Here is a 12,363-nt window from a genome sequence, read left to right as displayed (position 1 = left end):
CCACCATGCTACCAGAGCTCCTTGAATGAAGAGTAGCTAAAGCAAATGGGAGAAATGACAAGATAAAAGTGTCATGAATTGTTGTTGCTGTTAGGTGCCGTCGAGTCATCTCCAATTCATAGCGACCCTATGCACAGCAGAAAAAAACACTGCCCGGTCCTCAGTCAGCTCCATGATCCTTGCTATACTTGAGCCCATTGCTGCAGCCACTGTGTCAATCCATCTCATTGAGGACCTTCCCCTCTATCGTTGACCCTCCACCTTACAAAGCATGACATCCTTCTCCAGGGAATGGTCCCTTCTGATAACATGACCAAAGTAGGTGAGACAAAGACCCGCCATTCTTGCTTCCAAGGAGCATTCCAGCTGCACTTCCTCCAGGACAGATTTATTAGTTCCTTTAGCAGTCCATGGTACTTTCAGCATTCTTCACCAGCACCACAACTCAAAAGCATCATTTCCTCTTCGGTCTTCTTTATTCATTGTCCAGCTCTCACATGCATATGAGGTAATTGAAAATAGCATGAATTTGAAGTCTTTAAATGATGATATGAGATTTCAATATGAAAGAAAGACTCCAAGAGCCCTTCTCACTAACTCCCAGATAATATTGGAAAATATTTCTTCTCTGACCCTGACATTTCTCTTCTGTAAAGGGAGCTCCATCAGTGTAATCCCAGGCCTCTCTGTCCCCTGCTCAAGTGATCCTAAACTGAAAAATTGCCATGAAGTCTATTCTAACTTATTCAGACTTATACACTCCACAGATTTGCAATGCTCTGACCTTTTGGAAGCATATCTCCAGGCCTTTCTTCTAAGGCATCCCTGGATGAGTTGTTTGAGGGAGCTCTGGTAGCGTAGTGCCTGAGGAATTTGACTACTAACCAGCAGACTGGCAGTTCAAACCCATCAGCCACTCCTCAGAAGGAAGGTTGGGCAATCTAATTCCATAGTGATACCACCTCGGAAATGCAAGCAGGGGTTGCCATGGGTTGGATCCAACTCAACAGCAATGGGTTTGGTTTGTTTGTTTTGAGAGAGTTTGAATCATCAACCTTTCAGTTAATAGCCCAACACTTTACCATTTGCACCACCCAGGGACTCTTCAGTTGCTCCTGTTGTTGTTGTTGTTGTTTGCCGTCTAGCAACTAGCAAATTTGGAGAGCGCAGCGGCATGCCTGGCTCTGCTGCATCTTTGTTTTGTGGAACTTGCTTTATCTACAGGCAGCAGACATCTTCCTCTACTCCTCCATGACGTACTTTGTACAGAGCCTATCCCTGCAAGGAGAGGCTTGCTTCAATCTAATGCAATCTCAAACTCAGGGGTTAAGTAAGCGTAATTCTCATTGATCAGTTAGTTAACAGACTTTAAGCCATATCTATTATATTTTGTGATATTTTAGTCTTCACTTTTCTCTCTCTTTCTTTTCCCTCAACTTGTCCAAAACCTAGAAATGGAAAAGGATAATTTTGGGATTCACACTTTAGCCATAGAGCATTATAGAAAGCCTTACTTTAGGGGAGTAAGGGGAGGGAAGGAGTAGAGATTGAATTCCATGATACAGGCAATAATATAATCATTCATGCCTATATAATAACATAACCTCCGTAAAAGTTCTGGACATAGAATCTCTATGGGCTTCCTTGTTGGTAACAGACATTGACACACGTAGGATTGTCCTTTTTTGGAAACATAGAAGCTTCATATGAGTCACTCTCTCAGACTTCACCTTATAGGTCTCTTTATTTGTATCCTGATTGCTATAATAAAACTGTAATCATAAGTATAGCACTTTGCTGGATTCCATGGGTTTATTCTAGTAAACTATCAAACCCAAGGAAGTACTAGGAGCCAGTAGATCAGAAGTGGAGGAAGCTCAGGAGACCTCTGAGTTTACAGTTGTCATCTTGAGGGTTTAATGAGAAACTCTATGTGGTAGTTAAGGTCGTGTGTTAACTTGGCTAGGCTGTGATTTTTAGTGGCTTGGCAGCTGGATGTACTTATTTCCCATTATGAGGTTGGATATGTTATAATCACTTCCATGGTGGGATCTGCTGTGAGCAGCTAATTAGTTGAACAGAAGTTGCCTTTGGAGTATGGCCTGCTTATAGTACATATATGGAGAAGCTTTGGGGAAGGTCCCTAGGTTTTTGGCTCATTTGGGATCCTGAGTTTGGCCTGTGATCATCTCTAGTTCCTGAACTTGAACCAGTGGACTGCCATGTTGCCTGCTGGTTTTGAGATTATTGCCCGCTTAGCCTGTGAACTTATAATCTGCCATTTTACCTGCTGATCTTGGATTTGGCGACCTCAGCAGCTGGTAGCTGCATGAGTCAGGAGAAGTATCCAGCTTCCTCCAGTGGACCTGGAGCAAGAGGCAGAGCTTAAGCCCAAGACTGAGAGGCCTCCACTCAGAATCCAGAGAGAGAAAGTCTTCCCATAGAGCTAGTCCCCTGAACTTGAACTTCTAGCCTTCTAGTCTTTATACTGTAAGAGAATAAATTTCTGAGTATAAAATTTACCCATTTGTGGTATTTCTGTTACAGCACTGTTTTTGTTGTTGTTGTTGTTGTTATGTGCCGTCAAGTCAGACCCAACTCATAGTGACCCCTCCTTGGGTTTCTGAGGCGGTATCATTACAGAAGTAGATTGCCCAACCTTCCTTCTGAGGAGTGGCTGGTGGTTTTGAACCACTAGCCTTCTGGTTAGCAGTCAAGTGCCTTAGTCACTATGCTAGCAGTACTAGAGAGCTAAGACACTTCTGAATTTGTATCTAGTAGGTCAGAAGTTAAAGTGTTGTGAGGGCAACCAGTCCTGGTACTAGATCAGAAGTCTTGGACAGGCTTGGTGCTCTAGAGGACTGTGTCCTTTAACTTGTGACAACTAACCAAGCTCTGCTCTGAGGAGAAATATTACATTTCCAGCTGGTATCAGAATAGAATTGAATTGATGTATTTAAGCATACTTTGGGGATGTTCTTATAACAGCAAGAATTATTAATCTGTAACACCTGAATTCCAAAAGGAATTCTGACATGTTAACATATTGCCTTCTTTCTGTGAACTCTTGGGGTTATATGAAATACAGGAGGGAGAATCACAATCTACAAAGTTTCATCAAGAGTTTAAATAGGAGAAAAATTTATATCATGCATGCATTCAGTATTGCCTTATGAATCTGTGTTTATTCACATTTACCAATCACTAATGTGGAACACTTGCCTCTTTCTTCCTAGGACATTCTCTGTATTCCTTGAATTAGAATTAGCCAAGAATTTGCTTTTAGCTCCTCCCAAGAGAGTCATCATCTTTCCTCCCTCTAGTACTATGGCTGCTTCCTAGTTGTTCAAATTGTAATTTCTCAACTTTCCACCATCTGGATAGTGACATGCAAAGAAGAAATTGTTACATATCTAACTGACTCCATTGTAGTAGGTATTTCTTGAAATTCCATTTGTGATTATTTTACCTCCTTAACGTTAGTGTCACAATTCCCAAACTGTGTGCCCGGAGATGCCACAGTGATCTTACAGGCATTTCAGATTTTTTCAGAAAACACTATGACATTTGATATCTTTCAAAACAGCACAAACATCTAGCTCAAAATAGTTCAGTTTCAATATTAACCAAACAAACTGACTGTCGTCGTGTGGATTCCAACTCATAGCAACTCCCATTGGGTTTCCAAAGAGGTAAATCTTTACAGAAGTAGATTATCTCATCTTTCTTTGGCAGAGCAGCTGGTGGGTTTGAACTGCCAAGCTTTGGGTTAGTAGTCGCATGCGTTAGGCACTGATCCACTAGAGCTCCTAGTTTCAACATTAGATCATAATATTTTCCTTTTGGTGATGACCATATTTGTTGCAAAGCTAGGTTTTTGGTGATTGCTGTGATAAAAAGCCAGTATTTCATGAAAATAAATATGGAACAAGGAATGAGGGTAGTAATAGTCAATCTGATGCCAAGGTTTGAGAAGCTAGGCAGTGTCCAACAGGGATGTATATCTGATTAGGATGTATTTGTGGTTATTTAAGAATAAAACCAAAATCCAACTCACTGCCATCAAGTTGATTCCAACTCATAGCAACCCTATAGGATAGAATAGAAGAGCCCTATATAGAGTTTCCAAGGTTGTAAGTCTTTACAGAAGCCGACTGTCTCATCTTCCTCCCACAGAGTGGCTGGAAGGTTCCGACTGCTCACCATTTGGTTAGGAGTCCAATGTTTTAGTCACAGCACCACCAGAGCACCTTTAGTTTAGAATAAAATTTATAATATGATTTTTCATTCATACACATTAGTTTTTCAAATGGCTATTAAGCTATTGTTCTATACATACTTATTAAGTTGTTTGGATGTAACTACTTAATAAACAGAGCTGTGAGGTATTTCTGTTGGCCTAGGTATGCTGTGAAAATGTCCTGGGACACTAAGGGTACCATATCTGAGACTGCTTAGGAATCCCTGCCTCCAGAGTATAGCATAAAGAGAAAATAAAAGATATTTTAGTCTAGATAAATTTTTCTCCCTCATTTATTTCTTTTTTCTTAAAAAACAATTCAAATAAAAAACTACCTTAACAAATTAAGAATCTAAGAAATGAGTGTCATATATCAAAAGATAACCATACTGATAAACGGAAAATAAAAAAAAGATATAACTTTAAATTAAAAAAAAAAAAATGCATCCTGATGCTATCTCCATTTCATGAGTCTGAAGAAGTAAACCAATGAAAGATAAATTCTTAATTTTGATTCTTTAGAGAAAAGAAACAAGTGAGAAGATGAGGGACAAAGGCTCTGAGGAACAGAAGCTAGAAGAGTGACAGCTGCTGCAACTGACCTGATGTCTACCCCCTGAGACCCTTTCCTACTCCTTGCTTTTCTTCAAGGTCACGGTTGTGTGTTACTTGTTCAGCTATAATTGTGGTCTACAAAGAGCCATTAATATTTCTTCACTCAAATCAAAATTCCTCCCTAAAGAAAGTTCAAGTAGCTTGTTAAGTCTCCAACCTATGGGACTAGGGAACCAAGAAACTGCCATTTCGAGTTTTTCCTTTTTGTCCAGGTACCCAATACAGAGATTTCCAGTCTTTAAATGATAAGGATTTTAAAGCTCAAATAACCTAAAGAAAAAAAAAAAAAACAGTAAATTATTGAATTCAGTCTACAACAAAATCATTCTGCAAGTCTATCCAAGGCCCAAAGATTTCTAAAACCCTGTCTGATGTCACCAAGTACAAGGACCTTACTTTTTTAAGCAGACACCATGTTGTGCTTCTCCTCCTATGACCAACTAGTTATCCCCATCTCCAAATCCTGCTCCAAAGCTTCTTTCCTATTTTTAGCACTCATTGATGTTAATCTGCGTGTCATACCCTATAATACAGTCTTGCTTCAAAGATTTAACCACGATCTTCTTTAATCATTTAAAATCATCACATTGAATTCTAACTCAGAGTATTTGCAACTGTTGGGATTTTTCTGGTATCATTTTCTAATCCAGTCTCTTGATTCTTCAGATAATGAAAATAGAAATATACTAAATGATTTGCCTAGGTTCATATAGATGTGAAGAAACCTAAGTATAGAATGGGTCCTTAGGTGGTTAATACATTCTACTGCTAATTGAAAGTTTAGAGGTTTGAATCCACCCAGATGCATCATGGAAGAAGCCTTAGTGATCTACTTCTAAAACAGCAGCTATTGAAACTAAGGAGCACTGTGACAACATGAGTCAGGTCAATTCAAGTGCAACTGGTATATAAACTGGTATATGTAATCTCTCTTCTGTCTATCTAAGGACACAGTATATTGCTTTAAAGTCTCTAAAATAAGCACAAATGTATTCTGAATAGTAATAAAATGTAGGCATCATTAATCACTGTAACAGTTCAGAGGATTTTAAGAGGGTTCAATTCATCCCCATAATAATACCATTCCACCCTCAGGATGATCAGGGCTCTGCCACCCTCTTCTGGTCTTAAAGGTATACTAGATTGAGATGGGTTACATGGGGTAGGTCAATTTGTAATAGACAATTACTCCTGGTGGATGGAGGCTAAAGAGCTGTTAGCTGCCACCACTGGAATGAAATCCTGAGATGTCAAAAGGAGGGAGAACATGCATAGTTCCTGTGCACAGACATGGTCTGTGCGCCCTCTAGTGACAAACCCCTCACCTGTAGGTCAAGACTGGGAATCATAAAGATCCTAGGTGTTGGATGTGACCCCAGTCTTGGTGGTTCTTTGATGTTGCAATAATGGAGACTCAGACATCTTTTGCAAAACTGTCTATGATCTCATGCGTCCAGAAGCACAAAGTAGGCTTTTATCTCAGTGTCATGCTGCTGAGAAGTAAGACCCAAGCTCGTTCTTCTTCCAGGATCCACAGTTTCTCGTGTCAGTTTAGGGGATCTTTTAGATAGAGGGCAAATTCTTTTCCCTCATATGCTTTTACAACATTCTTTTGTGCCTTTTAATTCCCCTTTCTCCTCTGCTGCTTGACATATACTAAGTTAATACATGCAAAGTGCTTAGACAAGAGCCTGACACACAGTAAGTACTCAACACGTGTGACCTGTTATTCTTCTTTTTCCTTAGTCTTTTATAATATGCCTTGATAGCATATTACACCAAGATCTTGAGTCAACCAAAAACTAATGATAATATCTGATATTAATCAAACATTTTCATAACATTATCCTAATTGCTTTATAATATGTAGGATTAATTCTCACATCTACTAAAGGTAGGTGTAACTTTTATTTCACTTTTATACAGTAGGAAACTGTGACACAGGAAAATTAAATAATTTGCCTAAGGTGACACAGTTAATAAGTGTTGGAGCTGGGATTTGAACATACAGTCTTTTTCCAAAGCTCATGCCCTTAATTACTACACTAAACACACTTTCCATATTGCCTTCTTTTGAATGAAGAAATAACTTACACTTTAGACACTCTCCTTGATAGAAAGAAAGGAAAGAACATTAAAATGGTTAAGTACCGTATTAAAAGGATGTTCCTATTAATGCTGACACATTAATTATACTAGGGACTTCAGAGTACTACAGCATAAGATATACAATTCTAATTTATCATAATTTGACAATTCTAAATATAAATCACTTGTTATAATAAACATTAATCCTACAACTGATTAACAGTCTATTTATTGCCATCTTAGAATTAATATGGTATTATGGAATTCATCCTTTTAAAATATTTGAAACACACATTTATTATTGAAAAAAATTATTTATTTCTACTTAAAGAATAAATTGTTATATATGGTTTTCTCCAAACCCTTTAACTCTTCCACTTTTACTAAAGCAAAAGTTAGATGTGAGATCATTTTCTAATGTATATTTATCACAGAAAGTTTTATGCTTAAATGATACAATGAAGCATCAAGTATCATTACTTTGAGAAAAATATTGATTTTAACTGTAAATGCTTAGCATTAGAAACATTAGTAGAGCTTTAAATTTTATTCATTTAACTCTGTCATGATCTGATTAACCACAGCTTCAAAAAATACTCTATCAGATGCATTTTAACTCATAACACCTTATTCTCCAATTAGACTTAAAGTCATGTATAATGCAAAATGTCTGTCAGCTAGGATAGGCATGGACTACCTCTTACTGACATTTCCTACTAGCAATTTGTCAAAATAAGCTTCCGAGAGTTCAGAGTACCAAAAAGTACATGTGCATTAAGTAGCAATGTCATCTGGCATTAAGACAGTGAATCTCAGTTTTCCAGGTATTGCAGACACCCATGGACACTGGAGGTAAAGGATATCCAAACGGTGTGCATCTCTTTCCTCCTGAATCTCCTCTGCCTCCATCTGCTCAACCACCATTAGCTCTCATGGCCTACAGCAGAAATCTGCTAGGTACTTTCCACTTCTCCCTCCCATCAGCTCATACCCAGGTCAATGAGACTCACAAATTACCAACTCCTTTAGGATATTTCTTCTTAACAACTTCCAAATCCAAACTCTCCTGTCCAGACCTACCTTTGCCCAGATGTTTGCCATTTATACATGACTTACTGAAAAGACTATCTAATTTCCCTGGCTCCAGCCTTACTCCAATTTCTACATTATAGAGTTATCCTCCTTTTGTCGAAAGCATTACAAAACTAAGACCTGCACAGTATCAAAACACATACACACACATATATACATGTACTAAAAGAAAACTTTCAATGCTGCACAAATCAGACCCTCTTCCACTTTTTAGAAGCCTTTTCTTCTCTATTCACCCATAAGTTTCCCATATACATTTATCTCTTTTGTAACACAGATGCAAGCAAATTTTGACTTGACTTTTCTGCTCTTAAGTACACTGACCATGACTAGGAGAGCTGCAGAATGCACCTCTTGGTGTACTTGCCACCAATCCCCATTATTACAAATGCAGTCCTTCTCTTGGACATGGAACTTCTTCAAATGAAATGTCAAGAATGGCCTCTTTCCTTAGGAAGCAGTCTCTCAACTTCAAAATGAGAGCACATGGATCTTATGTTTTCCTCCTCCTACCTCTTTTCCTGAACTAGTAGAAAACCCTAAGAAGAGGAAATATAGCCCATTAATGTAATATGGCTTTTTTCCAAATAGGCTAGGTTATCAGATACTGGATTTGCAAAGAATGCTTCAGAATTCTCCACCACACATTTCCTCTGAACTCAAAGAGGGAGAAGCACATGCTACAGGGACCCTGAAGCATCAAGTGTTTGGACCTGACATGCACAAACTTTACTAGAGGCAATTTACAGTAAGAAAGGGCATTCCACTTTTTAAGAAATGTAAGTCAGTTATTAGCAGATTTCCCAAGTATAACTGCTTGCCTTTGGGTGTACTCGGATGTCTGGGGCCAAGATGAACTAGGATATTTGCTTAAATCCCTGACATGCAATGCATTTACTACTGATAATTTGTAAACTATAGATTTTCATAGAAAGTTATGAAAAAAAGTTGCTTAAATAACTGAGCTCACTTGTATGTGCTCATTGATGTGAACTCAATGGATTATCAGCACCCAGAATATTAGATCCTGTTAAACAATTAGGTTGTGTGCCTTTGCATACTAACAAGTGTGTGAGTGTGGGATGTTTATCTTCTTCCTGAGGATTTTAAATTCTTTTGGCAGGTGCTGTCTCTTTCTATTTCACTGTGTAATATGTGCCCAGAGGCAACTGCTCTTTGCCAGAGTGCATCCTCTAAAGATGAGAAATCAATGGGATTCAAGAAAGCCCTGAACTGTATTTCTCAAATACATTGCATTTCCCCTCATTAATTCATGCACCAACCACTTGGTGATTGTCTTCCTGCATCTGTTATGTTTATTATGTTGGGTTTCAAAACAGATCTTTTATTTTGTAATCATTTAAAAAAAAGACATTAAAATTGCTAAGTACAGAAGGCCATACTTTGTTTTTGATTTGGGGAGAAATACTTAAGTGGCTAATGCAAGAACTAAATTTTAATTCTAAATTACATTATTTTTTAAATTTGGAGAATGTCCTTACGCTCTTTCATTGTATTTCTCTCTCTCTTTCTCTCTCTCTCTCTCTCTCTCTCTCTCTCTCTCGGCTTTTGCCTATTTGTTGTATCTACCATATGAGGTCGAGCCTGCACCATCTCCATGATCACTTGCAAACTAGACTGTTGTGATCAGTAGGGTTTTTATTTCATTTTTAGAATCAGATCTCTGGGTCTCTCTTCCTGTTTTGCTTTAGTCTGGCAGGTCTGCTGAAACTTGTCCATATTATAGCAACAAACAAACCTCCCCTGGCAGATGGGTGGTGGCTGCACATGAGGTGTATTGGCTGGTAATCAAACCTGAGACCCCTGTACTGAAGGTTAGAATTCTACCACTGAACCACTAGTGTCCACAGTCACCACCCACCCACTGCCATCGAGCTGATTCTAACTCATAGTCACCCTTTAGGACAGAGTTGAACTGCCCCGTAGAGTTTTCAAGGCTGTAAATCTTTATGAAAGCAGACTGCCTGAGCTTCCTTCCGCATAGTGTCTGGTGGGCTCAAACCTCTGACTTTTGGTTGGCAGCCAAGTGCTTTAACCACTGCACTACCAGAGCTCCTGAATGCTCTCAGAGAGTATTACAAATCAAAACTAAAACAAATCCACTGCCATTGAGTTGATGCCAAACCTATTCTTACTGTCAAAAGGAGAGAAGTCTTGGGCTATTAAGGTAAAGAGCAAGGGGAGGAAGGAAAAGAAAATACTTCTGTGCCTGGATTTTCTGAATGGAACACCAGCTGTTTTCAGTAGTCAGAAACATACTGTAGAGACATAAGTTGATGTCCACTTGCATAATTCTATCAGATTTTTCCTTTTCATATTTCTCACCAAATTTGAAAGCAATGGCATGTTTTACCTTCTTATTGCCTTATAATAAACATTTCATAATTGTGAGGCATACAAGAGTAAGCTCCATAACTGTGGTAGAGGCTATGTGATTACTGCTTCTAGTACATCAATTTGACACATTGATCTCAGTCCTTATATGTGAAACCAAGAGAAGTGATTTGAAAGGAAAATGAAAATTAATAATCTATTACTTAGGTGGCTACTGGCTATAATTCATCCTGAGTAATGCTGATGAGGACTCTGAACATAAGTCTGGAAATCTTCAGACATGTAACTGATTTTATCACACAGAAGTAGCTATTCAAACTTCACCCTAGTAAGCTTCCACAGGTATCTGTCTACATTCTTTTATAGGAGTATAATTTTCTTATATCAGACACTGTTGAAAATAAGCATGCCATTGATTGGGACTGGATGATAGTTCTGCAGTAAAAAATAAAAATAAAAAATATGGTGGTATTATACCTCAACCATGAGTGACAATATGTTACAATTAAACACCTGTTATTATTATTTTTTTTTTATGTTACTCTCATTTTGCTGTTGAGCCAAGTAGAATATTGTGTGGAGATTGTACTTACATTTGGTAGATGTGATAATGAATTAATGAGTCATTTCTGATTCATAGGGATTCTATCAGACTGCGTAGAACTGCCCCCATAGTGTTCCCAAGGCTGTAAGATTTTATGCCAGCACTTGTCTGTCAGTTTGTCATACTGTGGTGGCTTGCAGTTGCTGTGAGGCTAGGAGCTATGCTATAGGTATTTTAAATAACAGCAGGGTGACACAGGATGGACAGGTTTCAGTGCAGCTTCCAGATTAAGACACACTTGGCAAAAGGAAGTGGCTACTGTACATTTCTCAAAGTATTGGCTAGAGAAAAATCTTATAACTTATCTTATAAACACTATGGAAGTTAAGTTTGTGTTGCAATATGGCTAGACCTGGTTAAGTGGCTGGGGAGCTAGATGTAGTATTCCCCATGATGAGACTGGTAATCAACTCCATGGTGGAATTTACTGTGAGCAGCTGAATAGCAGCTTTAGGGATGTGGTCTTCTTCCTGTATATAAGAAACAGCCTTGGGAAATGGTCTCTAGCTTATGGCGTGCTTGAAACCTGCATGTAGCCATGCCATTGTTCAGCAGCCTGCCATGCTCTGCTGACCTTGGGACCTTCAATGGATTTGAATTAATGGTCTTCTGTGTGGTTTGCTAACATCAGGATTGTGCCTTTTTACTTGTCAACCTTGGGCTTGTCAGTCTCAGCAGCCAGCAGCTGTCTGAGTAAAGAAAAGTCTCTAACTTTAGTGAACTGGGAACAGGAGGCAGATCTGAAGCCCAAGGCTGAGGGGCTTTTACCTAGCCTCGAGAGCCTGGCACATTGAACTCAGACTTAAAGACTTCAAACTGTAAAAATAAACTCCTGTTTGTTAAAGCCATCCTATTTGTGGTATGTTTCTGTTAGAGCAGCACTAGGTAACCAGAACAAACACTGTCTGCTTTATTACTAGAAAATTTTATGAATAGTCCTGAAACACTGTCTGATATAGTGCCAGAAGATGAGCCCCTCAGATCAGAAGGCATTCAAAATGCAACTGAGGAAGAGCTGCCTTCTCAAAATAGATTCAACCCTAATGATCTGGATGGAGTAAAGCTTTCAGGACCACAATTCACTGATGTGGCACGACACAAAATGGGAAGAAACAGCTGCAATATCCATTAATAATCAGAACAAGAAATACACAAAATATGACTCTAGGAAAATTGGAAGTTATCAAAAATAAAATGTAACATGTAAAAAAGATTGATATCCTTGGCATTGTTGTTGTTGTTGTTATGTGCCGTCGAGTCAGCCCCGACTCATAGCGACTCCTCCTTGGGTTTCCGAGGCAGTATCACTACAGAAGTAGGATTGCCCAACCTTCCTTCCGAGGAGTGGCTGGTGGGTTTGAACCGCCAG

The sequence above is a fragment of the Orycteropus afer genome, unplaced genomic scaffold (genome assembly GCF_000298275.1).
Source record: "Orycteropus afer afer isolate SDZICR_OR568_19922 unplaced genomic scaffold, OryAfe1.0 scaffold00240, whole genome shotgun sequence".
Lineage (NCBI taxonomy): Eukaryota > Metazoa > Chordata > Mammalia > Tubulidentata > Orycteropodidae > Orycteropus > Orycteropus afer.
Note: the sequence above shows the minus strand (reverse complement) of the source record.